This window comes from Pteronotus mesoamericanus, unplaced genomic scaffold (genome assembly GCF_021234165.1).
Source record: "Pteronotus mesoamericanus isolate MK-2021 breed Mesoamerican mustached bat unplaced genomic scaffold, CSHL_Meso_final scaffold_174, whole genome shotgun sequence".
Lineage (NCBI taxonomy): Eukaryota > Metazoa > Chordata > Mammalia > Chiroptera > Mormoopidae > Pteronotus > Pteronotus mesoamericanus.
Window position 1 is genome coordinate 35401424 of NW_026555309.1, and position 26294 is coordinate 35427717.

At 50.7% G+C, this 26294-nt stretch overlaps 1 protein-coding gene across 2 annotated transcripts in view; it reads left to right on the top strand.

Annotated features, from left to right (window-relative positions):
• The first annotated feature begins 2331 nt into the window (after positions 1-2331).
• ZHX2 (zinc fingers and homeoboxes 2) overlaps positions 2332-26294 on the top strand; it is a 136036-nt gene continuing 112073 nt past the window's right edge. For both annotated transcript variants that reach the window (XM_054590443.1, XM_054590442.1), the window contains exon 1: positions 2332-2557. The gene's annotated coding sequence lies outside the window, so the exon portion shown is untranslated. The remainder of the gene's footprint in view (positions 2558-26294) is intronic.

Genomic DNA, 26294 nt, shown 5'->3' on the forward strand with positions numbered 1-26294 from the left:
TAAGGGCTCGGTTTTTCCATGGGCATAAACTGAGAGCTACACTGATTTTAAAAGGACCAGGAAAGCAATGTAATGACCTGAGGCAAAAGTAAGTAAGGGTAAGAGTGAGACCTGAAAGAGGGAGCAAAATAAAAATATTAAAATTGGGGTGAGTGATCTTTTTTTTTCTTTTACCCTCCTGGCACACCCTTGAGGGAGGAGTGGGTGGGGAGCCAGCATCGCTAAATTCTGATGTTGATGCCAGTAGATGAGGATCTTAAACAAGAGGTATCAAATGAGTTTGAGGAAGATGCGAAAGGATCTGGATTATAGTCATCAAGGAGGGGCTCAGCAGAAGCCTCTAAACCTGGGCGTTCGCCTCAGGTATGCAAGCACCACGCAAGAGACTACCCTCCCAGGCAAGGTCGTTGCTTTACGCGTTCTGAAAAAAACAAAAACAAAACAGATTCTGCATCAGCAACAACCGAATAAGCAGGTGCGGGGCAACAAGAAAGTTTTGCATATGAGCCGATTTTATTTTTATTGTAAAAGTCTCTTGGGGACCCAGTAGGTTATGTTAGAGAAAGCGGGGCCCTAGGGGAGACTAGAAAAAACCTTATAGCTACTTTCTACTTTCATTCTAGATAACGAAAAAAAAAAGGCCAAAAAGTAACCCAGTGCGTTGGTCACGCAGTCAGCCCCCAAGGCCAGCTGTCCCCACCGCGGCCTCGGTCCTCGCCTCCCACTACTGCGCGACACATAAGCCACCTGTTGCTGCCCTCGCGCCCAGAGCTGAGTCGCAAACCGCCGCTAGAGTTCGTTCTAATTCCCCGGAGCAGAGGCTGGCCGCGAAGCCCCGGCACTCCGCGCCTGCTCATCCTTAGGGCGGGCAGGCAGAGACGCCGCAGAGCCTCCCGGTCCCAGGCTCCTTTTGTTTTCTTGCTGCGCTCCGAGTGTCAAAAGCAGACCCCAGACAGCCTCCCCTCGCCTTGGGCTTGGCCCCTGCGCGCTCGCTTCCAGCTCAAGCCCGGGAGATGCTGAAGCGTCGAGATGCCCACGGAGGGGAAAACCGGTCCATCCGGGCAGTTAACGAACGGCGCCGACAGGTTGCCCCCTGAGACTTATTCCGAAGTGTCCCCGGGATCCCGAATCCCTTAGAGCTCCTCAGCCGAGCACTGTGGCAGGAGCGCCGCGCCCACAACGCAAGTTCAAGTTCCCGAGGCCGCGGGCGACGGGCAAGGAGATCCCGGCCCGCCAGTGCTCTAACGCGCCCGGGAGGAGCCCGGGGGCGGCGATGGTTAGGGATGTTCTCCCGCCGGGAAAGCCGGAGGAGTCCCAACTCTGACAGTGAACCGCCTCGCTTCCGAGGGACTTCTCTGCGAGCCGCCGCAGGGCTGTGCATTTCTCGGAGTCAGAATCCCAGCAAACGCCGGCCCTGCAAGAGTTGAAGTGAGCACCCGGGGCGTCTGTTTGTTTGTTGGCTCTTAAGGAAAAAAGTTTGAGGATCTTTTACCAACCTTGGACCTGGCGTTAAGAGGAAATCTGGGAACCTCCCCAGCAAAAGTCACCTAATTTTAAGTTGTTACATAACTGGGAGCTTTTTTTTCTTAGCCTCCTTACCCCCAGCCCTCTCATTACTATTCCAAGAGTAAAATGTGTCTCGCTTTAAAAACATTTTTTTTAAGTTGGTGGTGGTATTATTTCCCTGAGCCCAAAGACGGGAGAAGGCGCAGGCAGTGCCCTGGGCGCTCGGCGGCCCCACCCGCGCGCTGCCCCTAGAGCTGCGAAAGGGACGCGGGGTCCCGGGACCCTTGGGTGCGGCAGCGTAGGGCGAGCAGCCGCGCCCCGTGGTCCCTCCGTCCGCCACTCCACGTGGTCAGGATCAACAGTTTGTCGAGCTCATCAGTGACACCTTGAACTTTTCATAAAGAAAATGGGTATTGCACCAAGAGGGTTTGGCCGCTGCGCCAGGTCCTGCTTAATATTCAATGATCTCGCTCGCGCCTCCCCCTCCTCCCCTCACAGAAATTCCATCGACTCCGTTACTGGGCTCGGACTTTTAAGTTAATTTACTGCCCCCCCCCCCCACCTTGGCTAGGAACCAGCGCCTTTAGGGCTAGCGTCGCCCCCCCCCCATCCCAGCTTCCGCCTGAAAATGACATTTCGCCGGCGTCTCGGGAGGGGGCTGAATTTCACTTTGTAACTTTCTGCGGAACCCGAGCCCGGGTGGCAGCTCGGGTGGTGGTATCGTATGCAAATACGCATGCTGACGTTACAGATCATGTGGGTTTTGGCGTAGATTCCCCACTGATCGAGACATTTTTTTCCCCCTTTTTTTTTTTTTGCCTTCTTTTTTTTTTTCTTTTTAAAATTTTGGGCACTGTTCTCCGTACGAGGGCTTTTTCTGTCTGTCTGTCCGGCGGGCTGGCTTGGCCCCTCTTTCCCACGGAGCCCGCGCCGGGCGCCCGGTGGAGAGTGGGGAGTGGGTGGGGGCAGCCAGCAGAGTTCCATTTTGGAACGCCCGTGCCGCGTCTCCGCGTTCCCAGCCCGGGTCCCCGCGTTCCCAGCCCCGGCGCAGGTAAGAAACTTCGCCTCGGCGCCCTGCAGCCCCCGCCCGGCGCCGCCAGCCCCGAGCCCCGCACGCCCGGCGTCGGCCACTCCAGCCCAACTTTCCCACCGCCACCGCCGCCGCCGCGGCTCCCGAAAATGTGTTGTTAATGGGACTTGGCCGGGTTTGTGATCGGAAGGGGGGTGCGGAAAGGGGGGGGCGCAGCCTCTTTTTGCGGGTGGGAGGAAATAAGAAGATCCGGGGTGGGGGAGAGATTTTTTTTAAATAGTTTTGATTACAAGTTTGGATAAATGGGAGCCAGCCCGAGAGGAGGAGGAGGAGAAAAAACATGTCTACGTTTCCCTATGTCGACATAAGCCACAAAAAAATATGGCGTCCGCTTTCGACAGGGCGTTACGTAGACCCGACTCTGTTTTTATTTATTTATTTCGTGGCCGGCTCCCTCCCTTCTTGGCCCAGCTGCGGCGCTTTGTGCAAACGGGGCAGGTCCCGCGGGGACTCCAGCGGGACGTGGCCCCGTCTCGGCGGGTTTGGGCAGGCGGGGGGCTGCGTGTGTTGCTCCCCTCCCTCCCCCGCTCTCCCCTCTTCTCCCCTCGCCTGGTGACGATTCGCCGTAATGTGGTGGCAGGAAGCATGACGCCGTGGGTTGAGGCTGCCTCTCCTCTCTCGTCTCTCCTGGTGGCTGCAAGCAGCGGGCGCGCGGCGCGGGCGGGCGCCCGAGCTACCTGCCGCGGGCAGGGCCAGAGCGCGGCGCTGTCCCCACGCCCCGCTCAGGTGCCGGGGCGCCCGCGTGGGTAGGGGCTGCGGGGGGCCGCGCGGTCCCCGGCCTGGCTGTCCGCCGCAGGCTGACCCACGCCCGCAGCTCGCCTCTGCCAGTCCCAGCCCACGTTCGTCCCCGGAACGGCAGCTGGCGCTCTGCGTCTGCCCCACGAGAGGTTAATCTTTGTTGGTGTGGCAGCTTCTTTGTGGCTTCCTCGGGACTGGGTAGACTCGTCTTTGCAAACTTGCCCGTTCCCCAGCCGCTGTGCAGGAGGCTGCGGAGACGGAGATAAGCGGAAAGTTGGAAAGAGTGAGCATCACAGAGCGGTCCCCTTGGCCTCGTAGTTGTGCAGTGCTCGGAGGCCGAGGAGGAGCGAGGAGAGTGGTTTGTGAGTCTGGGGAGAAAAGTTGGGGGAAGCCAAGTTGTGATTTGCCCAGGCTTCCACCTGATCGATGGGCTGCCAAGCCAGTGGGGGTCTCTGCCTTCAGCTGTTTCGCGCTGGTCTTTTGTTTGTCCGGAGGTGTGGAGGAGGGAGGGAGGGAAATCGTGACTTTCTCCGGACCCCTCCCATTTGACCGAGTCGCTGCTGAGCTTGGGCCCCAGGATCACTCCGTCTTTTCAGGCCTCAGAGTTCTTCCCCTACCTGATCTCTGATCACTTTCTCTGTCAAAGTTAGCATCTCCACGGGTCTGAGTCAGGCCCTGCTGGGCAGGATTTGGGGGGCAGGAATTCCTCTCCTTCTTCCCTTGGTTCACTTAGACCGCCCGCATTTACCCTTCTTAAAACACACGCTCATACAGACTCACACCTACACTTTCCCTCCTTTGTAGAGAGCAGAAATTAATGCCAGTTGAAGTGAAGGGGGCGAGGTCCTGAGAGCTCTTCAAGATTTCAGACAGTGACTTTCTATCAATGAGGGCTCTGAGTTTAAACAGTTCAGTCCCAGGGCAGTAATGTCAAAAAGCATTTGGATGACAACCAAGTGGAATAAATAGCTTGTAAAATGGCATGTTTAATAGTGAAAATAAATTAATGGGGCTGTCAAGTCCTCAAATGGGTCTAACATAAAAGCTTGATTTAAGTGTAAAGGGAAAGTTATACAGCGCTGTATACACGTCTTCTTTTAAGGCCAAAAGGGAAATATTCTACAAGCAAGATTGAAATGTGGCACTGACGATAACTAGACCTGTGAACTGTGGGAATATTGTCGCTGTTTAAAAGCTCTGCTCCTTGATTGTTCCCCTGTGCACCGTACCTTCTAGCCAAGTTTGATGTCAACTAAGGGTCCACCTGAAGGTAACAGCTAGCTCTTAAGGGGAAAATTCAGCGGCCAAGGTTTTAAGGTAAATCAGATACAGTAAGTTTTCAGTTGACCTCGTCAATAGGCTCATGGAAACTGACTTTAATTGAAACAATTCACAAGGAAACCAAATTGACCCTAGGCTAATTGACATAAACAAGAGTTAAGTGCCCGACAGCCTATTTCTAATCACAAAAACCTCACCAAATTTCAATGAAATAAAGACCCCTACACTTCTAATGTTAAACATTGAAATAAATGGAAGCTGTACATTTAATAAAGATTATTAAAAGTAAGATAATTATTTTTCAACTCATTTATTCCAGTTCAGGGTCACACGCGACTGTAGCCTGTCCTGGTAGCTCAAGGCGTAAGACACAAACCCACCCTTCCTTCCGGGGTCCCTTGCACTCACCCAGACTGGCACAACGTGGACACACCCGTCACCTCACGTGCACATCTTTGGGATGTGGGAGAGACCCATGAAGACACAGGGAGAGCATGCAAACTCCACACAGACTGTGGCCCCGGGCTGGGAATCGATTTTTTCCCCCTCATCAATGTTATAACGAAATTACATCATTCGAGCACCTGCTGTGTATTAACTAATTCCCCATTTAAAGGAAAAGATTAAAATGATGGAGCTGTTTTTTGGCACTCAAGAAAGGTATTCACCCTGATATGAATGCAATGTATCTTGACAGGCCCCCGTGGGACTGAAAGGTGACTCTACCGCAAGTGTCTCATTCACATCAGGACCACATGATTCGGTAGGATGCTGCACATTTGACAAAAAGAATAATGACAATGTTTGAGGACAGTTGCCAGCACTTACTCTTTCAGTATGCCAGGCACAGTGCTATGTGTTTTACATGCTTTATCATTCCTTTCTCACCATAACCCTATGAGATTAATACTGTTATCCTGTTTACAGTTGAAGAAACTGAGGCTCAGAGAAGTGAAGAAAGTTGCCCAAGGCTGCACACCAGAAAGCGAAGTCAGTGCTCAAAGCCTGGCCTTACCTTTTAGCTTTAAACCCGCAGCTCCCTGGATGTGTGGAGACCTCGTTAGAATAAAAAGGAAAGGGTTAGACGCAGGCAGAAAAGAGGGAGCAGTGACCTGTGCCCTGCGCTCTGAACACATAGGAATCTTCCTGCCATTCATTCCATTATTCATTTATTTAGCAACTCAGTGTTGATTTCTTTGTCCCTTCAACAACTATAATAGCCATCACATTAATAAGAGCCTGCAGTCATTAAGCACTTCTGTATGCCAGGAGCCATTCTAAGTATGATGAAACTATTTTGTCTATGTGACAATTCGGGAGATAAGTACTCTCATTCTCTCCTTTTTATGATAAGGAAGCCAAGACACAGAGAGGTTCCCTAACTTAGAGCCCGAGACCAAACAGCTAGTAAGCAGAGTGCCACGTGTATTCCACGCTCTAGTGCAGTGCACCGCTCCGGACACTATGGGAGTGCTGGTGAGACGGAGCCCCCTTACCCTGTAGGAGTTGGAGCAGACCGGCGGGGAGATAAAGACTCGTCAGACTGCATCGAGAGGAATTAAATAAGTGCTATAATTGAGAAAAGTAACTACATGGAAGCAGAATAAAGGGCATGATTATTCTTCTCTCAGGGAAAGAACCTTGGAGGATATCCTAGTGTGGGTAGCATCTGTACTGACCCATGAATGAGGAGGAACAATGTCTGGAGGTGTATCAGACATCACTGCATTCAGCTGCTAGCAAGAGAAACCCTGACCACTGGTAATTTCACTAGATGGGGGCTCATTTGTGTCAGACAAGAAGGGTAGGTGGGACAATGCCCCACCTGTACCAGTGGGAATGTAGACTCTGTCTTTCTACTCTGCCATCCTTTGAGTACAGGCAATTGACCCCGGGTCTATGGTCTCATGGTGAGAAGGTGGCTGCTGCCTCTCCAGGCCTCACATCTTCATTCCAGGAAAAAGAAAGAATGAGTGAGGCACAATGAGTGTTTCTCTAATATGGCTTCACTGCTACCTCTAGGAAGAAACACGTTTCTGAGGGCTTTCTATCCTTGGCTCATTGACCACAACTTAGCTCATTGCCTCCCAAACCTACCAGGGAGGGGCAATCAAATATTTTTAGTGAGGCACTTTGCTGCTGAGAACAAATAGGGGTTCAACTTGTAAGGCAGAAGGAGTAAATGAACAGCTGTTGGGTTGGCAGATGAAGTGTGTCGCGGCCTAAGATGAGAAGAGAAAGGAAGGTATTCAAGATGAAAACCGCATGGTGGGCGCTGTGTGTATCCTGGGGACGAGGAGAGGGAGGGGGTGCAGGGAAGGCTGTCAAAGAGATGATGCCAGATTAGGGGGTACTGGGGAGCTATGGCAGGTTGCTGAGGAGGGAATGTGAGGTCTCATAGGAAGGGGAGACTGACAGCAGTGTGCCTTGTGGGAACAAATCAGCTTGGTTCTCATTCGAAATAAAATGAGTTCTGGAAAGTTTCAGACTGGGGCACCAGTGTTCCCCGAGGGCAAAAAAGACAGCATACAATAAGGAAATGAGGGATGGGGGAAGATTTTCTTTTAGGTCCTACCCGTAAAAATCCAAAGTTAACCCGATGTTGGTCAGCTGTTACCAGGAGGTAACTAGCTCTCTTTTCATAATTAGTGGGGCTGAAACTGGTAGAAGGCGGTACCAGTTACTCCCCAAACACTACACCTGCCCCTCTCCTCACCCCCTGGGCTCCTGGGTCCTACCTGAACCTCCGCCACCCATCAGCAGAATAACATTGGTCATGACCCTTCACCTTTGCTTTGAATGCGGCGGCTATCAGGGGGCTTCGGAGGCGCTGCCTTTAGGCCTCCCACGCTGGGTTCCTCCAGCAAGGGCCCACATCCCTGACTCTCCGCTCAGTTTATCAGCTTTGTGACTTTGCACCAATACCTACCCCTCTAGAGAACCTCGGATTCCTCGTCCCTCAAAAATGGAGATCATTCTAGTGGCCGGCTGCCTTAAGGGTTGTTGTGACGCTCAAGAAGAAATTTGCAAAAGGGCTGAGCAGACAGCGAACTCATAGATTGTGCTCAGTAAATGTTACATGTCCCCCCCCCCGCCCCCCGTCATCACCACCCCTGCCATCCTCATCACTGCCATCCCCTCTGGGATGCGACTTTGTTGTCATTAATGTGCATAGATTGCATCACAGATTCTGAGACCCAGACTGCCCCCGTCTCATTGCCATTCTCCTCCATCCTCCCCCACGCCCACGTGCGCGCTCCCCGACTGGCACAGGGGGACCCCGGTGCAGTGTTCAGGTACTGCAGTGTGCTGTGTCATGGTCAAATCCAGACAGTTCTGAAAGGATGTTTGGCTGTGACATGGGCCGGTGGTAGACGATAAAGTGGACACTGCTCTCCGTAGGGACAGGGTAGTTTCATTTTTCACTGAACAAGAAAATTCCCACCCGATTCCCTTCCTCCACCCTTCTCTAAGGCCTTCACCCTCCGTCAAACAGGTTGTGATTTTAAGAATATCCACCCACAGTCTGTTTCCTGTTCTTATGCGTGTAGTCATGCATTTAAGAGCAGTTGATTGGCAGTAGCGTGAGTGTGTATGCGCACGTGTGTGTAACAGACCCACAAGGAGAAGAACAGACCTGACAATAACACATCAGTTTCCCCCCAAACTTTACAATGGAATAGAGAAGGCCAGGGCCAGGGCCTTGCTGACGCCCTCTTTACCCCCTGGTGGGCAATCTACCTGGTAAAGGCTGCAGTTCACACACTTTCTCCCTCTCTCTGCTCTACCGCCATTGCCCTATTACCATAAACATGTCCTGGAGATTAAATCTTATTACCCAATGTTCCTCCGCAATTGTGTTTAATGCCTAGAATCTGCAGTAAACGAAATGCTTGTGCTATTGATCCGTGGGGGATTGATATTTAGGAGTGTGACCCAGGCATTCACTTTGGTGCAGAGGCTCGGTTTGGGATGGAAAAGTGGGATGTGCATGCTGGGTTCACCTTCCTGGGTTTAAAGCTGCATGGGGCTTACCCAGCAAGGGGAAACCAGCAAAAGCCGGAGAACCATTTGCTGTCAAGTTCAGTGTGGGGAGTGGATTCATGTGTCCCTGGGGCCTCACAGAGTGGCCAAATGGAATTACTTCCTTCTTTGGGAGAGAATCCTCCCGGTTGGGGGTCCAGGACAAACTGTGGGAGAGAGAAGGAGCCTGCTGTTCTGAGGGGCGGGGAAGAGGTGAATGGAATTCCTGAGCTACAGGTTCTCCTTGGCCTGGTTGGATGCCTGCAGCTGCGGCTTCTCGGCTCAAAAACATCTGCAGAGCGCTGAGGAGGGACCAGAAGTCTAAATTAAGGAGGAGGCAGCAGGCATGCATGCACAGGCTGTGCAAACGTGTCGGTTTAAATTAGTGTTGCAGAAAGAGTCGAGATAAGCAGTCCAAAGCGGGGCTGGCATTTGTGCCCCCTCATGGCCGTCTTGACACCCCAAGCCTTGTCCACTCGGGCTGGTGAGAAGGAACAAACACAAAGCTCCCTGTGCACCTTGACACACCACAAACACACAGCGTTCATCGTCTTAAGAACAGCAACAGCTCCCAAAAGCTGAGTACCTACTACGGTGGTCTCCTCTTATCTATGGGGAATACGTTCCAAGACCCTCCGTGGATGACCGAAACCGCGGATAGCACAGAACCCTATCTATGCATATTGCTTTTTCCTGTATATACGTGCCTGTGATAAAGATTAATCTATAAATCAGACACGGCAAAATATCAATAATTAATAATAAAATAGAACAACTGTAACCAATATACTGTAACACATGTGATGTGAATATGGCCTTATTAAGTAAGATAAGGATGACTTGAACACAAGTCCCACAATACCGGGACCGTCGATCTGGTCACTCAGTGAGGGGCGGGGAGCACAGACAGCGTGAGTTCACTGGACAAAAGGATGATTCACATCCAGGGCAGAACGGAGCCGACAGCATGAGATTTCATCATCCACTCAGAACAGGACGCAATTTAATACTTATGAATAGTTTATTTCTGTGATTTTCTATTTAATATCTTCGGACCGCAGTTGACCACGAATAAGTGAAATGGAGAAAAAAAATGAAACCTGAGAATGGGGCGGGGGGACTTCTGTCTGGACCAGGCCCTCTGCCAGACACTTCCACTGCGTCACTCAGCCTGACCCTGAGGAGTGCAGGGACAGCAAGGATATAGCCCCATTTTAAAGACAGGAAATCAGAGCTCAGAAAGGTTAGGTGTGCCCTCAAGGTCACAGAGAGAAAGTAGCCGAGTCAGCATTCACCCTGGGATCACCCTGATTCCAAAGCTCCCCCGGCCCCTGGTCCCTCTGCGGTCTTCCGGAGGCCAGCCCCACCCCAGCCCGAGGGCACTGTGCGGAGGATGTGCTCCTTGGACAGTCTGATTGCTTTTCTGCTAAAGAGGTGTGGGGGTATGTGTGCGCCTGTGCCTGTCCCTGAATTTAGTCAGAACAGGAGAGAATTCCAAATCCCTGCCTATTATCCTTAGCATCGCTCTTCTGCCCCCAAAGACAATTCTAATGCCTTTCTCGGTGTCTCTAACAGAACGTTCTCCAGGGGGCACTGCGCCCTCTCAACCCTCTCCTCCTTGGCTCTGCGGAGAAGGAATCCCAGTGGGCTGAAAGCTGCAAAGTTGGAGACGAGAATCTGGGTGCAACTTTCAGGATGCTCAGCAGCCTTGCCAGCCAATGGGGGAAGGGGATGCAGGGAGCAGGCATTGGAAGGGTGGAGAATGGCTGTGTTGCTGTTTTTATACAATAACAGAGGATCATTGTAATTGGGAGCCCATGAATCATAACACGTCTGCCTATGTCTCTCTCCAGCTCTGGAGCCATTTAGTTAAATAGCGCACAGAAAACCCTTTTCAGCTGATATTACTTTCCTGCTGTTCTTAAAATACAAGATTGAGCTGAATTGCTGTAACGACAAAGCCATCTCAGGCTCCCCCCACCCCTGGGTGTACCCAGAGCCCCCATGCAATCTCCCTGGCCTATGGAGGAGGATGTTTAGAAAATTATTTGCATTTGCATTTGCACTGCACACTTGTCTTTTTGGAAACAGCTCCTTTAAGATGTTTGCCCACAGCCTGGGCCGAGCTGCCTGTCCTGGCCGAATTGTTAATGGTGGGCAGTGACCCAGAGGGAGCGTGGAGAGGCTGGGATGTCAGCGCTGGCAGGGATGGGGGGGTTTCTTTGCTTTTTTTGTTGGGGGGGGGGAATGGAGTGGAGGGACAAGGACTAACAGCTAAAAGCTGGAAAAAGAGACAGCCCCTTCGCCAAGAAATTTGGCGGCAGCTCCAGGCAGGAGGGAGAGAAACACAGGCCCTCTCCTCGCCTTCCCTAACAGAGAGCACTGGGGTTTTGTCATGGGGGAGAACGGCCCAGTACTCTCTTTCGGGGAGCTTTGTGTTACAGAATGGATTCTGCGCACACGGAGACTTCTCCCAGGGCCACGCAGCTCAGGACAGCAGGAAGATTCACATTGTTTCCAAAAACAAGGGCTCTTGGGCGCACAGAACCACAGTGGAGGTGGTTTGGGATCAGTCACTGGGTTAATGGTAGACATTCCAAGACTGAAGGCTAAGCGTGGGTACAGCCTGACTGTAGCACTTTTAGAAGTGGGATTGTGGGTCTCCTGGTACAAAGTCTAATGTCTTCTGAGCTCCCTGGAGAGGGATGTCGGGGGAATGAGAATGATAGCAATGTGGTGCATTAATAGGATCCAGGAGTGTTCTAGCTGGAAGAAACTTTAGGGGTCACTCAGCCCAGCTTGGGGAAACTGAGGCCTGGAGCGGTAAGGGAATGTGCCCAAGGTTACATGATCATATGGCAGAGCTTTGCTTTTCCTCTTCTGCACAGTCTAGCTTAAGCTCCTTCTGTTTCCCTGAGCCTTCCCTGGCTGGCCGGCCCTGTCACAGTACCCATCCTTCCCCCTTCTTTTCCTCTGTCCAGGCACTGAGCACCTGTCAGAGGAAGAAAACAACATCCCTGCCCTCAGGAAGGTCACAGTCACTTGGCACTTAGCAACAACTGCAGCAGTCATCATAGCTAGCGCTTAGTGACGTCATAGGCACAGTGCTGAGTGCCTCTGTGTGGGTTAGCTCATGACACCCCTCACAGATGTGGGGACTCTGTCATTCCCATTTAACAGGTGAAGAAACACAGGGTAGAGAAGTCCTTTGTCCAAGGCTTCTGGAAACCAGAGAATCTTACACTACATTAGTTTCTCCTGCCCTCCAAGCCCTTGTGGCTCCCTAAAGGGGGCTGTGGCTCCTCCCACACTGATTAGAGCTAGTGGCTGAGCTGCCAGCCAGCACGGAGGATAAGAATGGGCATGCATTCAGGGCTTGACATAAGGCTTTCTCATGCATAGGTTTCCTTTCCCACTTTTTTGAACGCCGGCTGTGTGTAGGCTCCACGCACGTCCACATCATAGCCCCGGTCATTTGTACAGCACCCAGTCATTTGAGCAGACAGTGGGAAGGGCAGAGGCAGAGCTCCAGCGTGTGGTAGTGGAACCCAAGGCTGGAGCGGGTTTGTCCACATCGGGCAGGCTGTGGCCAGAGGTAGCTGATGGGGAGTCCTATGTGGGCAGGGACAGATTCCTTAGGGACATGAAATTACCAGTGACTGCCCTGATTAATTTCCCCAAAGTTCCCTTAAAAATAAAGGAACTCTGAAGCACTTCAGACAACTTTCCATTGAACAGCAGATACTTATTTGAGCACATTAAGAAGCTCCAAGTATGATGTGTCGGGCACGAACTGTGTGCCAGGCAACACTAGCAGAATATGAGCAAGGGCCGCATGTAAAAGAATAGCGTGAGGTGTCATTTATGTACTTAAAGTTCACCCATCTAAAGCATAGAATTCATCAAGTTTTAGTATGTTTTTAGAGTTGTGCAATTATCACGACAGTCTAATTTTGGAACATTTCCACCATCCCCAAATCTGTGCCCATGATGAGTAGTCACTTTCCGCCCCTCTGTTCAACCCCCTGCCCCCCAGCTCTAGGCAACCGCTGGTCTACTTTCTGTCTCTACAGATTTGCTTTTACTCTACTGGTCTTTCGAGTTTGGCCTCTTTCACTTAGCGTAATGCTTTTGAGATTAATCTATGTTGCAGCACGAACCTGTAATTCATTATTTTTATGGCTAAATAATATTCAATGGTGTGGATATACCCCATTTATTGGTCTGCGAGGGCTACTATAACAAACCAGAGGCTGGGTGGCTTAAACAATGGGCATTTGTTTTCTCACCATTCTGGAGGCTGGAAGTCCAAGATCAAGGTGCCAGCAGGCTTGATTTGTGCTTTGGCCTCTCTCCCTGGCTTACAGGTGGCCAGTCTCTCTCCGTGTCCTCACATGGTCCTTTCTCCGTGTACACCCATCCCTGGTGTCTTTGCCCAAACTCCTCTCTGTTATAAAGACACCAGTCGGATTGGATTAGGGTCCACCCAATGGCTTTGTTTCAACTTCGTCCCATCTTGAAAAGCCTTATTTCCAAATACGGTTATCTTCTGAGGTACCAGGGTTTGGGCTTCAACATGAGAATTGAGGGGGCACATATTTCTTATCCATTCACCAGTCAACAATGGGTTTGTTTCTACATTTGGGCATTACAGTAATGCCGCAGTGAACATTTGTTCAGGATCTTCGTGTGAATGTGTGTTTTCATTTCTCTTGGGAAGGTATCTAGGAGCGGAATTTCTGGGTCACGCTGTGTGACTCTGTGTGTCACTTTTTGAGAAACTGCCAATCTGTTCTCCAAAGCAGTGGCACCATTTCCCTTTCCCACCAGCAGGGTAAGGACTCGGATTTTTCCACATCCTCGCCAGCCCTCCCTATAGTCCTAAGCCCAGTTTTACAGGTGAGGGAATGGAGGCACAGTGTGGGGAGGGTCAGTCACAGGACTGAAGAACAGAGGAGCAGGACCTTCCCCGCCCCCCCACCCCCCCGCCACACACACACATACGAATCTGACCAGTCCACTACCCAGGGTCCAGGCTAGGGCGAAGCAAACAGTGGCACCCGGCGTGCAAAATTTAAGGTGGTGCTCACTCTCAGGCTCCCACAGTACAAAGTAAGCACCCAGGAGGGAGTGCCTCCTTAAACTCGGTGTGCTTGCCTCACTCTCGTCCTGGACTTTCCATCATCCTGCTCCTAGGCTATGAGGCACTGTGCTCAGTGGTGGGGGTGGGGTGGGAAGGAGCACAAAGGTGACCAAGCCCCTGCCCCTGCCCTGGAGGCGCAGCCCCACACAGCCAGCCTTGCTGGACTTGTGGAGGCAGATTGCCTGCTCCTACGATGGCTGACTCTGCAAAGAACAGAGGTTGGTATCTGTGAAAGACTTAGCATAGCTCCTAACACCTAGGCAATGCCCTAGAAATGCCACCAACACTCTTGTGTCATCATTAACATATCTCTGCTGAGAGCCTTTCTCTAAGTCCTTAGTTTGAGGGATAGCCTCATGTCCTGGATCTTTGACTGGGAACCTCATCCCCGCCCCACAAAAGGGGCCACCTCCCAGTGACCAGGAGGGAGAGCTGGGACAAAGGAAACTGGCCACCCAGGCTGTCCTCAAACACACTGAACCTGTCCTGGGAATAGTGGGTCATCCGCCGAGCCCAGCACCAGCTTCACGTCAGCTCTGTTAGTTCCAAAGCCAGAGTGTAATGCCTGTGCTCCTAGGTATGAGAACATACCTGAAGGATAATACATTGGGGGCCCTGGTGAGCCAGGGAAGGGGCGGCTGCAGGTCCTTCCTGCTGAACTGACCAGTCTCCCAGTTTTCCCCCTGGGAAGAAGGGGCCCTATCAGAGGATTTGGTTGTAGTCAGCACCACCTGCAGGCCTTTCAGGGTTGGGGAAGGTGCGCTGATTGGTCCTGGTAGATTTGGGGAATCAGCTTCAAGGTTTCGGGATATAGGAAATATATGTCAGTTACAAAAAAAAAAATAGAAGAAGAAATGATGGCGCTTTCTTGCTCAGTTCAGCCAAAGGCCATAGAGATTCTGCTGAAGCTCCAGGGTCCTGTTTCAGGGGACAGTGGCCTGCTAGCAGCACACAGGACCAAAGGTGTTAAGACCTCCTGGCTGGCGCCCTCCTGAGCCCTGTGCTAATGCCGTGCCCAGCACACACCTGCCGGCACACCCAAACACGGCCGTCTGTGCCGTTGGGTCACGGTGTGCCTTGGAAGCCTGCTCTGTGTGCTGTCCACTGTGGTCTCGTGTGCTGGCGCCATGACAAGGTCTCAGGCTCGCTGGAAATTGGGGCTTTACGCTTGGGTCCCCACTTTTCCACCCCCTCCTCTGCCACCTGAACGCCTAGCTCTGCCTGAGTGGTTGCTCAGTAAATACTTGTTTAATTGATAAGCAGAATTGAACAAAGGAGAGAATGTGTGTGTGTTGAAATTGGAGGGGGAAGTCATGCTGGGCCTAACTACCCAAAAGTGAACAGACACTCTTCCAGAGATGGGTTTTTTTTTTTTTTTTTTTTTGCATTCTTTTTTCAATAAGACGAAAAGAGGAAGTCTTGTTAGAAGGAATACATGCTGTGGCATCTGTCACCGTTCTTTCCCTGCCGCAGCTCCACTGACACGTGCTCCTAAAGCACCAAATCTGACCATGTTCCATTGCTCTCCTAAAAACCTCCCCTGGTCCCAGGTAGCCGAGCAGTCACAAACCCAAAGGGGCTTAAAAGAGTGAGAGGTCAGGCGCGGGATGGCGGGAAGTGGCAGGGAATATGTAAAAGTCAAAAGCCTATGCCCAATCTAAAGGCATTCAAAATCAGTTATTTTTTAAGTGGGTTTTCCCCATCCATTCTGAGGATTGCCACTTAGTAACTCCCAACCCACAGGATCAAGTCCAAATCCCCGACCCTGGCATGGTGGCTCTTCAAGAGCTGGCCTCTACCTACCAGGCCTGCTGTGCTGTAACCAGTTCCCCGTCTGCCCCGTGCCCACACTCCAGCCGCCGAGGACTGATCCCTGCACCCCATTGTGCCATCCTCTCTCCTCTTTCATTCCTTACCAGTCATAGGCCCTTCTCTCTGGAGAGACTCTGCCCCTAAACTTAGCAAAACCTCCTCGTTCCTGCTACAGAGATACTCGCCCTCTCCTCTGAGAGGCTGGTGTGACCTGGAAATAAACCCTTACACACCTTAGGACGTGAACTTGGATCTGTTTTTACACCCGGGTCCCTGAAAAACTATGTGCCACCCACCCACCCCAAGGGAGAGTGTCCTCTTTGTCTCCCTGTCCCCAGCACCCGCACAGGGCCAGCCCACTGCGCAGGTTGAAAATGAATGTCTCTCAAGTGATTGGATGGTTATATAAATGAGAACATTCACCAGAGCCTGTGCCCCAGGTCACAAGGGAGGGAAGTAAGTGGCGCTGCTCACTGCTGCCCCTGGTGGCAGGTACTTACTGGAGACCAGTCACTGGACCATTGTGTAACAGGAAGCAGCCAAGGAAACTTCCGGTTTCAGGCTGGCTTTGTTCCAAGCTCAGGGTCTCTTAGCCAAACTGCCAAACTGTGTGCCTCCCCAGCCCAGTTCTGCTACATCGTCTGAATATCTGGCCTTTGTGTGCAACCTGGGTCCACTTCCTCCCTCCGCCTTGGCTTTACCCTTTGTCTTTCCCTTCCTGTTTGGCACCTGGAGCAATAGCACAGGTATTGTTGCAGGGCCTTACCATTACCTCCAATATTAAACTGACTTTCGACTGTGTCTGAACTTTAGACGAAACTCTAAAGTTGGTAGGGAAGAAGAAAACAAACAGATTGAATGCTATATGCCAACCATTAAACCAAGCGTGTTGTATACTCTACTTTGTTTTATTTTATTTAATTCTCCCAACAACCCTGCTTGGTAGAAATTTTTATACCATTTTACATGTGAGGAAACAGAGGACTCAAGAAATTCACTTGCTCGAGTTACACAGTATATGGACGAGCTGGGTTTGAGAGCCAGGTCTGCATGGATCAGTACCCACGTACGTGCCACATCACAGTGCCAGAGGGTTAGGTGAAGAGTCTGTGTTAATCAAGTGGGGCACAAAGACACAGGCTCTGTATCCCCTTCCAGAGTGCATGATTTTGCAGATGAAAGGCCACATGACTAAAATTAGTAACAAGAGTATCTTGTTCCTTTCCCTAAGTGTTTCTTAGCACTAATACAGTTTTTCATGCAGTTTTGTCCTCTTGCAGTTTTGTCACCAATTTCCCCCGCTCTGGGAAGTGAAGGAGGAAAAAATACATGTCACGAGAGAGATGGCCAAATTTGCTAAATCTTAATAATCTTTCTGGACCATTTGTTTTTGGGAGGGGGTGGAGAAAGAGACGGAGAGAAACAATGATGTGAGAGAGAAATATTGACTGGTTACCTTCCATACGTGCCCTGACCAGGACTGAACCCGCAACCCAGGCATGTTTCCCAACCAGGAATCAATCTGACGACTTTTCACTTTGTGGGACGATGCCCAACCACACTGCTTGCCATATTGGCTAGGGTTGGACCTTCTTGTGTGAGAGGGAAAATAGTTTCCTTGAGATTTCAATGTAGTATGTATGTGTGTTAAATAATAGAGAAAAACTAGCCATTTGGTGACAACCACACAATAACCCTCTGGACCAGGCGCTGAACAAGCTCTATGAGTGGTCAGGTTAGGCTAAGCTATGATGTAGTGACAAGCAAACCCCAATATCCTAGTGGTTTACCAAAGCAAAGTGTATTTCTTAGTCTCATGAAGTGCCCTGAAGGACGCAGCCCTTCGGGGTAGCTTTCTTCCAAGCTGCGCCTTAGGGATCCAGGCAGCCTTCATTTGATAGCCACATCCTTTGAGACAATTTCAGGCTGCTGGGGCAGAGGATAAGAAAATTGAAGAGACACATATGCATTCTTTAAAAATGTCACTTCCTCACACACAATGCTGTCTTACTGCAGGGGGCTTGGGAAACGTGGGGAAGCACATGACCCTTTGGCGAGTTACACGTGTCTCTATCTAAGTAAAGCCCTAGAGTGGCTGGGCTGCTTCGGCAAGTCGTTGTTCCTGTCAGCCTCGCTGAGTGTTCGTGAGTAACAAGTATCAGTGACAAAGCCCAGACCTGAACCGAGCTTCCTGACACTTAATCCAGTGCCCTTTCTGGCTCTAAGGACAGCACTCAACTGTCCTGCCCAGTCGGTGCGTGGAGGAGACGTCTTGGTGATCTGGAGCACCACCGAACGTGAAAAGTGAATTTTTATCACAGCGTATCACCTTTCTTAGATGTTGTAGACGACCATCACAATCTGACTTTACATGGAGCATCTAGTCTGGCATAAAGAAAATTAACATTTAATGAGCCCCTAATTACTGCCAAGCACTAACGATGCTGAGAACGACTGGCTCTAACCACATTTATCACGTGTATGCAAAGTGCCAGGCAGATTCTCAGCACTGTGGGGATTAATTTATACACTCTACCCAATGCCCCTAGGAGGTCCTTACTGTTACTTTTCTCCTGAGAGAGGCCTGATGATTTGCACATAACAGACAAGGAAACCAAAACTCAGAGGTGGAACACAGCAATGAAGAGGACAGAGCCTGGCTCCAGAGGCAGATCTGGCTGATTCTCACCCCAACACTCAGTTTGGGTGGTTGGGAGTATGTTCATGGATGTGAAAAAGGCCAGAGATTAAGAGCCAGTGCTACTCGGGGAGCACTTGAATGCGTTTTGTGTATTCTGCTGTATCTATACATTTCAAGGTGTCAGAAGCGTGATGGATGCTGGACACTGTTTATTCATACAGGAAATAATCAAGCACCTACTTTGCAGTAAGCACCATGCTAAACACTAGAGATACTACAGTGGTGAATGAGATGACGCTTTCAATCTAGGCTTATTTATTGTTCTATGGAAGTTTCTAGACTTTAAAAAGTGGCCTTGAAAGGTAACTTAAGAACGTTGCTCATGGCTGCCCAGGAATGATCACATATTTGAAATTTGGCTCCAGAAACATCGCATGTGGCATCTGGGCTCTGCCCAGAAAGAAAGGATCCCCTTCAACAACTTCATTCTATGACTAACCAGCCTAGCATTTGTTGGTTACTAACTTTTCACTAGTTTCTGTCTCAGACAGTCAGCCAACTAGCATTCAGGCCAACACTGAGATCACCTCGTCCAACTCTCCGAGGTTTGATAGGGGAGAAAATGGAGGCTGCCTCTAGGTTGTGCAATGTCCAGCGCCCCTCTGCAACTTCAAATGTTTCAATAGCAAAGCTCACCCGCTGCAGAACAACAGATGTTATCAATGATCCGAAACAGATGTTATCAGTGATATGAAATTATCCTTAAATACATTCAGGATTTTAAGGATCCAGTGTTTTACCCCTTCTTGCCCTTGATACCTTTGATAATATGCCTTTTCGCCACCCTGGGGAGGCCAGAGCTCCAGAAGGGGCAGCAAGCCTCACCCCCCGCCTGGCCCCAGGTACGAGGGGATGGCTGAGGCAGAAGCCGCTCTCCCCTCCGGCCAGAGCAGGCGAGAGGCACGCCCCACGTCCAGTCACTAGCAATGGAACCTGGGCGAGACCCCTGGGTGTTTCCTTGTGCTTCGCTATTTTCGTCTTAATTTCTATTTAAGGATTAGAATTTCATGCCAAGTTCTCGTATGACGCTAATCGTTTCAGGTGGGGGAGATACAAATCCAGAGAAGTGTGTCTATTAAGTATTGTTTTAGTGAACTTAACTTTTGTGGGGGTTTTTTTTGTTTGTTTGTTTGTTTTTGCTCATGGTTTAAATTGCGGCATTTGGTCCCCAGAGAATAATAGAGGGACTTGATTATCTCCACGGTGTAGAGGACTTGGTGATCCTGGGGGTCTGAGGAGGGAGCCCCCAGCTCTCACTCAGTCTTTCTGACTGTGAGAAGCTCCTGCCTAGATGACCTGGAATGTAGGCAACTTCTTTCTTCCAAGATTCTGGAAGAGTGCTTTCCACCAGCCTCGCACCAACCCGACATCTTTGCTTTGCATGAACAACAGGCATTTGAACTTACTTTTGTGAGAAAGAAAATCTTTCAGCTCTACCTCGTTCATCTAGTGCAGTGAGAGTCTGTCTGTCTTGCAGTTCAGGTGACCTTGGCGCCAGGAGGCACCAGTCCCCATTACATCCCTTTCACCCCAGTCCCTTTCCATCCCGCCTTCTGGCCCTGTCCTGGGCTCGTGTAGTAGCTGGAGCCAGGATCCTGTGGCCCTTCACTCTCCTCTGCTAGGCACCCTCAAAGAAAGCTGGTGCTGGGCCTGCAGCCCTTCATTTCTGCAAATATAGGGGGTCGAAAGGGGGAGTTTTCGTGTCCTGCGCCACATGGTGGTTCCTGAAAGCTGTAATGGCCACCCCTTGTGCAGAGTAGATACTTAGTATTTGTGGAATTTCTGAGGTAGGCGGCACCAATGGACCCACAGTGACGCTTATCCGGGACACAAGCTGTTGGAGAGTTGGCACATTGGTCATTTGCTCTGGCAACTGATGAAACGTCCTCGCACCACGTGCTATCGGGAACCCTAAATGCAGGTTAACAGTGAATGCTTGGGTTAACCGTGGAAATAGCTAGCGGTCACTTAAGAGCCAAGTCTTTTCCCAAGGGAAAGGGGGGCGGGAGGGGGGAGGGAGGATGAAAATCATATTAAACTGCAGGAGCTAAAGAACAAAGAACATGTTTTCTTTCCTCTTTCAAAGCCACGTGGGAGGCTTGCCTGAAAGACTTATGAAAACAAAACAAAAACCGACAACTGGAAGTTATGTCATGTGTAAACAGGTGTGCATGCGCTCACAGAGCCACGCACAGCACTGCTCTGAAATTTAATATTTTTAAGTCTTGTGTGTGACAGCGCGTAGGTATTTATGTACAGCTTTAACCAGAGGATATACATTGAGGCCGAACGTTTGTTTTATAAGTTCCTGGTTTGTTTTATAAGTTTAGGCCTTCAACTCTGTGACTCAAAGTTTTCAATGAATAAAAAGAGTATAGCTTGTGGAGTGTTTGTTTAAAATAACAACCCATGAGAAATTCCTAGTCGTAGGGTTGGCAGAAAGGGACTATTTATTGCTAATTCCCTACTTCATCCTGGATATTTGTCATAAAATTTTCAGGGCATATTGGGCAAGTTATCATTTTTAATAAAATAATTACTTAAGTAAACACATTCCTGCAAATGTCCCATAATACCCATTCTTGTGACATGAGGTTCCATAAGTTGGGACTTGCCAACTTTCCCCATGAACTGGATTTGGACATGGGGCATATATCTGGGGACTCTGGCAAGCCAAGGGGACTGTTTTAATTTCAGAAGAGAAATCTGGACTCAGGCAGCACAGAAGTGTAGGCCTCTGTCCCCTCACCCACCAAACGCACTGGGAGGAAGATGGCGGCCAGGTACGGGCCCTCTCGGTCTTCCTGTTTGGATGAGTCAGCATGGAACTTTTCCACTGTTCTGGAATATGTATGTGGCCTGAAAGAAATTCCACACACAGGTCGGGGGGTGTCAGGAGGGCTGCCCTGCTCAGCTACCCACTTGGATCCGGTCATTCATCCCCTCTCGGGCCTGTCTCCCCAGTTGGGAAGTGGAGGTGGCCTCACAGCCCCTGAGTCACTTTTCCCCCCAGGCCGGGTTGGCTCCGCCTGGTCCAGGTTGGCGGGACTTTGGCAGGTAGGGCTGCCTCTCGGAGGCCTGCTGCTGCCCTGGCTCCCTTGGAGCAGCCTGTTGACTCAGAGCTTTCTAGAAGCCTTGCGCAAAAAGCACTCGACTTTCCACTGATTGCCAGCTGTTATGACGCTTCCTTGGAAAGCCCACATGGTGTTGAGCAAGCGGGCTGCTCCGTGCAGCTCCTGCTGGTCTAAGCTCCTGAGCCCCGATTTACTGGGAAGCATGGAGGACGGGGAAGAGAAGGGGCGGCTCGGTGGGCACAGGGGCTGGCAGGCCCTCAGGCGCCAGCCGTGGCTGGGAGAGTTAATGGGCCATCTCCGTGAGGGGGACAGAGCGGCGGGGCTGCCCTCCCACCCCCCTCCCATGGAATGTTGTGTTTATTTATGGAGCCCTGTTTCTCTGGGGAAATCACTTCTGCCAGGGCTGGGGAAACTGGCAGGATATATCCAAAGAAATCTCCCTCCCCTGCTTCAGTTAGAGTTTTTGGGGACCAGGGGTGGCAGTGGGAGACGCTTAAGAGGAGGAAGTGGCGTGGGAGACATCTGAGTGGTCAGCCTGGATTGACACTTTCTCTTTCCCCCTTTCCAGTTCTGAGCCTGGAAAGGGGGTGGGAGCTCTGGGATGTGGGGGACTTTAAAAGGAAAGCAGCCGGATTTCCCCCTCCGCTCCCTGCGGCAGCGAACAACCCCAGAGCGACACCAGGAGCAGGGGGCAAGCCTCTTAGGTGAGTGGGTGGTGCGAGCCACACTTGGCGGTTTAACCATCTGGCGTCTTTCTCTTTAAGGCTGAGCGATGGTGGCTTTGGGCCCACCTTGCATTCAGTGCTCCTTGTCGCTTCTCCAGGGAATTGTGTGGGAACCCACATCTCAGCCACCCTGTCACAGCTCCCTGGAGGCCTTGCCTGAAGTGGTCCCTGCAAGGATTTCTCTATCTTGTCTCTGTTGACCTTTGGGGTCAGATCATTCTCTGTCACGGGGAGCTTGTCCTGTGCTTTGCAGATCCATCGCAGCCTCACTGGCCTCTCCCTGCCAGATGCCAAAAGCACCTTCTCGTCACTTACGACAATCAAAAATGTCTCCAGATGTCACCCAAGGTCTCCTGGGCTGGGGGGGTGCAGGGACCGACTGTCCCATCTCTTCTTCCCCCTCCATTGAGAGCGACCAGCTAAATGACATTCTGTTTTATTTTCTTACAGCTCTCTTCACGCTTGAAATTCTCTTGTTTGGTTTTTTTTCTTTTTTATTCTTAATTCCACCAATACTCAGCCCTAGCTGCACCTTATATTCATCTGAGAAGGTTGAAAAACAAAACAAAACAAAACCAACACCCACTCCCACATCATAAAATTCAGTTAGAGTCTCTGGAGTGTGGCGACCCTGTAGAAGCTTCGAGGTCCATTGGCTAGGCAGCCTGGGTTGAGGATGTCTGTTCTCTGCCCTGGAGGGTGAGTTGCCCCCAGAGGGAGCACCATGGTGGCCTTGGCCACAGTGGTGGCGTCAGTGCACAGAATAGCACCCGGCGCGTAGTGGGAATCAGTACTGAAATTCAGCGAATAAACAAATGCTCCAGAGAAGCCATTATCCCTGGTAGAAGTTTTTTTAGAGATTTTTTTCATTCAACAAACATCCATTCAGTGCTTACTTCCTGCCAGGCATGGTGCTACATGCTGCAGATGCAAAGTTAAGTCAAACTTGACCCCCAGCCTCCTGGGAGGCAAATATGCAAATTCATGGGGTTGCCCATAGAATGAGATCGGTTCCTAGGGTGAAAGGTAGTAGAAAGCAGTTAGAACATAGAATAAGCAGTTCCTAAAAAGACTCTAGGAAGCGACCGTGAGTCTCATAGTGATGTATCTTACTTACATTTTCACACTTGAACATCGTCCCATCAGCTGAGCAAACTGAGGTGCTGGGAGGCCACCTGCCTCCCTGTGGCCCAGCCTGGATTCCAACCCAGACCTGCCTCTCTCAAAAGCCCACGTTCTGTCCAGCACGTGACGCTGTGTCCGAGCTGAGACTGGACTGGATCCCCTTGTGGGCCGGGCTGCTGCTTCGTGCCCTCGGGCTGCACACAGGATAGATCCCACTTCCGCCGTGAAGTCTTCTCACTCTGCGCCCTTTCAACCTATGAAACCAGGAATTGGACTGTCTTAGTTGGGGTTCCCCAGAGGCAGACCCCAAGACCGAGATTCAAGTGCAGGGAAGTGAAGGAAGTTCTGGTGGGGGAGCCAGGAAGTGAGCCCCGGATGCAAAGTTGACAGGACACGGAGCGTTCTCAAGCAAGTTAACACAGTGGGCAACTGGAGCGGCGTCCCCCTGGGCACCTCTGGGCCAGGGAGACCCCGTGCCCCTCAGCGTCATCTCACCTGAGGGTGGAGACAGGTACGACACTCACCAGCTCCTGTCACTCACTGCTGTGGGCTGCTCCCCAAGGGGCTGTACATCCCCTGCCCCTCAGGAAGCAGAGTGGGCCCAGAAGCCAGCGAGAGCCCCCAAGCAAGGAAACGCAGGTGTGGGCAGTTAGAAGGAATGTGTCGTGCACCAAAGTGAGGAGGGCGGGGGGACATGGGCTAGGCGCGGGCGGCATCTGCTCAGACTCAGAGGAACACCTCTCAACTGTGGATCTATTTTGATTGAGGTGTCAGTGTCATTTATTGAGCGCCTGCATATACAGAGCCCCATGCTCAGTTTGACATTTGAAATGGACGTTCTGTCCTGAAGGAGCTGGCTCTCAGGGACTGAGGACCGGAGTGCTCCTCTATAAGCATCACTTCCAAAACACCAACATCAGGGCGCCAGCCCCTCAGCTCAGAGCTACCAGCTCTTCATCAGCGGGACCCCACCCCTGTCCTGTCATTATCTCCCCCTCAAATTCTCTGCTGTAGGATTTTTGAACTGCTTGCAGCTGCTGAAAAAGCTCTCTTTCCCTTCCCCCTCAGGACATTCACACACTCCAGGCCCTCTTCCTTGTTCTCAGAATAACTTCCCAACTTTTTATGAGTCAGGTCAGTATCCACTCCTCCAGGAAGCCTTCTCTGACTGACACCCCAATCCCAGGTGCCCTTGGCCTTCGTCAGGTTCACTGTTCATTCCTTCAGATGAGTCATCACGCAAGATGATCACCACCTCTCCTCTGTGAGCTTTAGGGAAGTTGAGGGTTCCTGTGTCATTTTCATTGGGCATTAAAGCTAGGTGTGTGAAAGGTCTGAATTTGAAATCCAGCTTAACTACTTCCTACCTGCAGGGCTTGGGTTGGACTTGAAGACTTGGTTTTCCCATCTGTAGAAATGGGTACAATAACATCTCCCTTATAGGTGTATTGTAAGAACTAAAGAAAACTCATGAAAACCACCTCAAACACAGGACATACAAGTGTCTGAGTGAGAGTCCCAGCAGAAATGAAGTAGTGAGGGGACCATTGACAGAAGGTCATCAGGGTTAAGCGGAGCCAACAAGGAATGGGGAAGCCCCAGCGTAGCAACAGCTGAAGGCCCGACCTCCCCTAAGCTGAAGTAGCAACAGCAGGGTGGCACTGGAACTCAGGAGAGGTGTAGCCGCCACAGAGTGGCTGTCCCACGTGATAACAAGGAGCAAGAACTAGCGTTTACTGTGTGTCTACTGCCAGGCAGTGCTCTGAATACATTAACTCATCCATAGGGTACGTATTACTTTTGGCCCCATTTGGCAGATGGGAAAGCAGAGGCACAGAAAGATTCATTTTTCCCTTTGACCCGCTGATCTCGGGCTGGTTCCTCCCACTGGTAGAACTCGTCTACCTGGAAGCTCAGGGGTGAGGGTGCCTACTGAAGGGGTCACAGAGCAGGTGGAGAAGGGTGGAGACAGGATCTGCGCGGCAAAGGGAGAAGGTCCGACCCAACAGGCATTTGGTAAGTGGGAGTTGCTAATGCTGCTGCTACTATTACTGTTTTTGTTGTTGGTAGGTCGGCAAAGCCCAGAGCAATGCGGGCTCAGATATTTTCCAACTGAATGAATGAACCACTGACCGACTAAGTACAAATTATAGCAACATCACTTAAGCCCTAAATAACATATTTATTGAATAATGTAATTGAAAAGATTATCCCTTTAAGCTTCTGGTAATATAGGAAATGGTTCACTGCTAAGAGTTTTAATACTGTTATATATTTGTTGACGCAGTGAATTCTTTTTGACATTTATTCAGGATTTCCAGACTGTATGGGAAGGAAAGCAAAACACCATCGTCAATGTTATAGATGGAAAGAGAAAAGTAGGGTTTTCCATTCCGATTGAAATGTTAGGCACTTGGAAGTGGCCTTTGAATTTAGGTTGAACGTTTAGTGCTCCTGCCTGAGACCACCCACCTGGAAACCAGAGGGGATGCCTCGCCCAGCAGGCTCTGCAAATCAGGAGAGACCTCTGGTTCGGACGCACAGGTTGTCGGACTGACCAGGGTGTTGGAGGCCGGGCTGGTCACATAGGGCTCAGTAATAATAGCTGACATTTACTGGGTGCTGTCACGTGCCAAGCCTTGTCCTGAGACACTACATGGGTTTACTCATTCAATTTCCATAACTGCTTTCCAGGATGGGTTCTATTATTAGCCCTCTTTTGCAGATGAGAAAACAGACTCAGGGAAATTGAGTAATTTGCCCAAAGTCACCCAGGTGTAAGTGGAATACCCCTAATTCAAGTCTAGAGTGTGACTCTGGAGGCCTTCTCGTGCCTGGGGTACTTACTGCCTCTCCGAAAGAGAATGGCGGGGCTGAGGCCTCCGCTCCAGCCCTCCTGTTTTATAAACGAGGTCCGGAGAGGGCCAGCCTTGATAGCAAGAATTCAGATGGGCCTTAGAGACTGCTTCTGACTCTGAACCATCCTGGCCTTGGGCAGGTTACTTAGCTTTGATTTGGTTTACTTACTCACCTATAAAATGGGGCTAATAATTACACTTAGAGATAATTTTAAGAG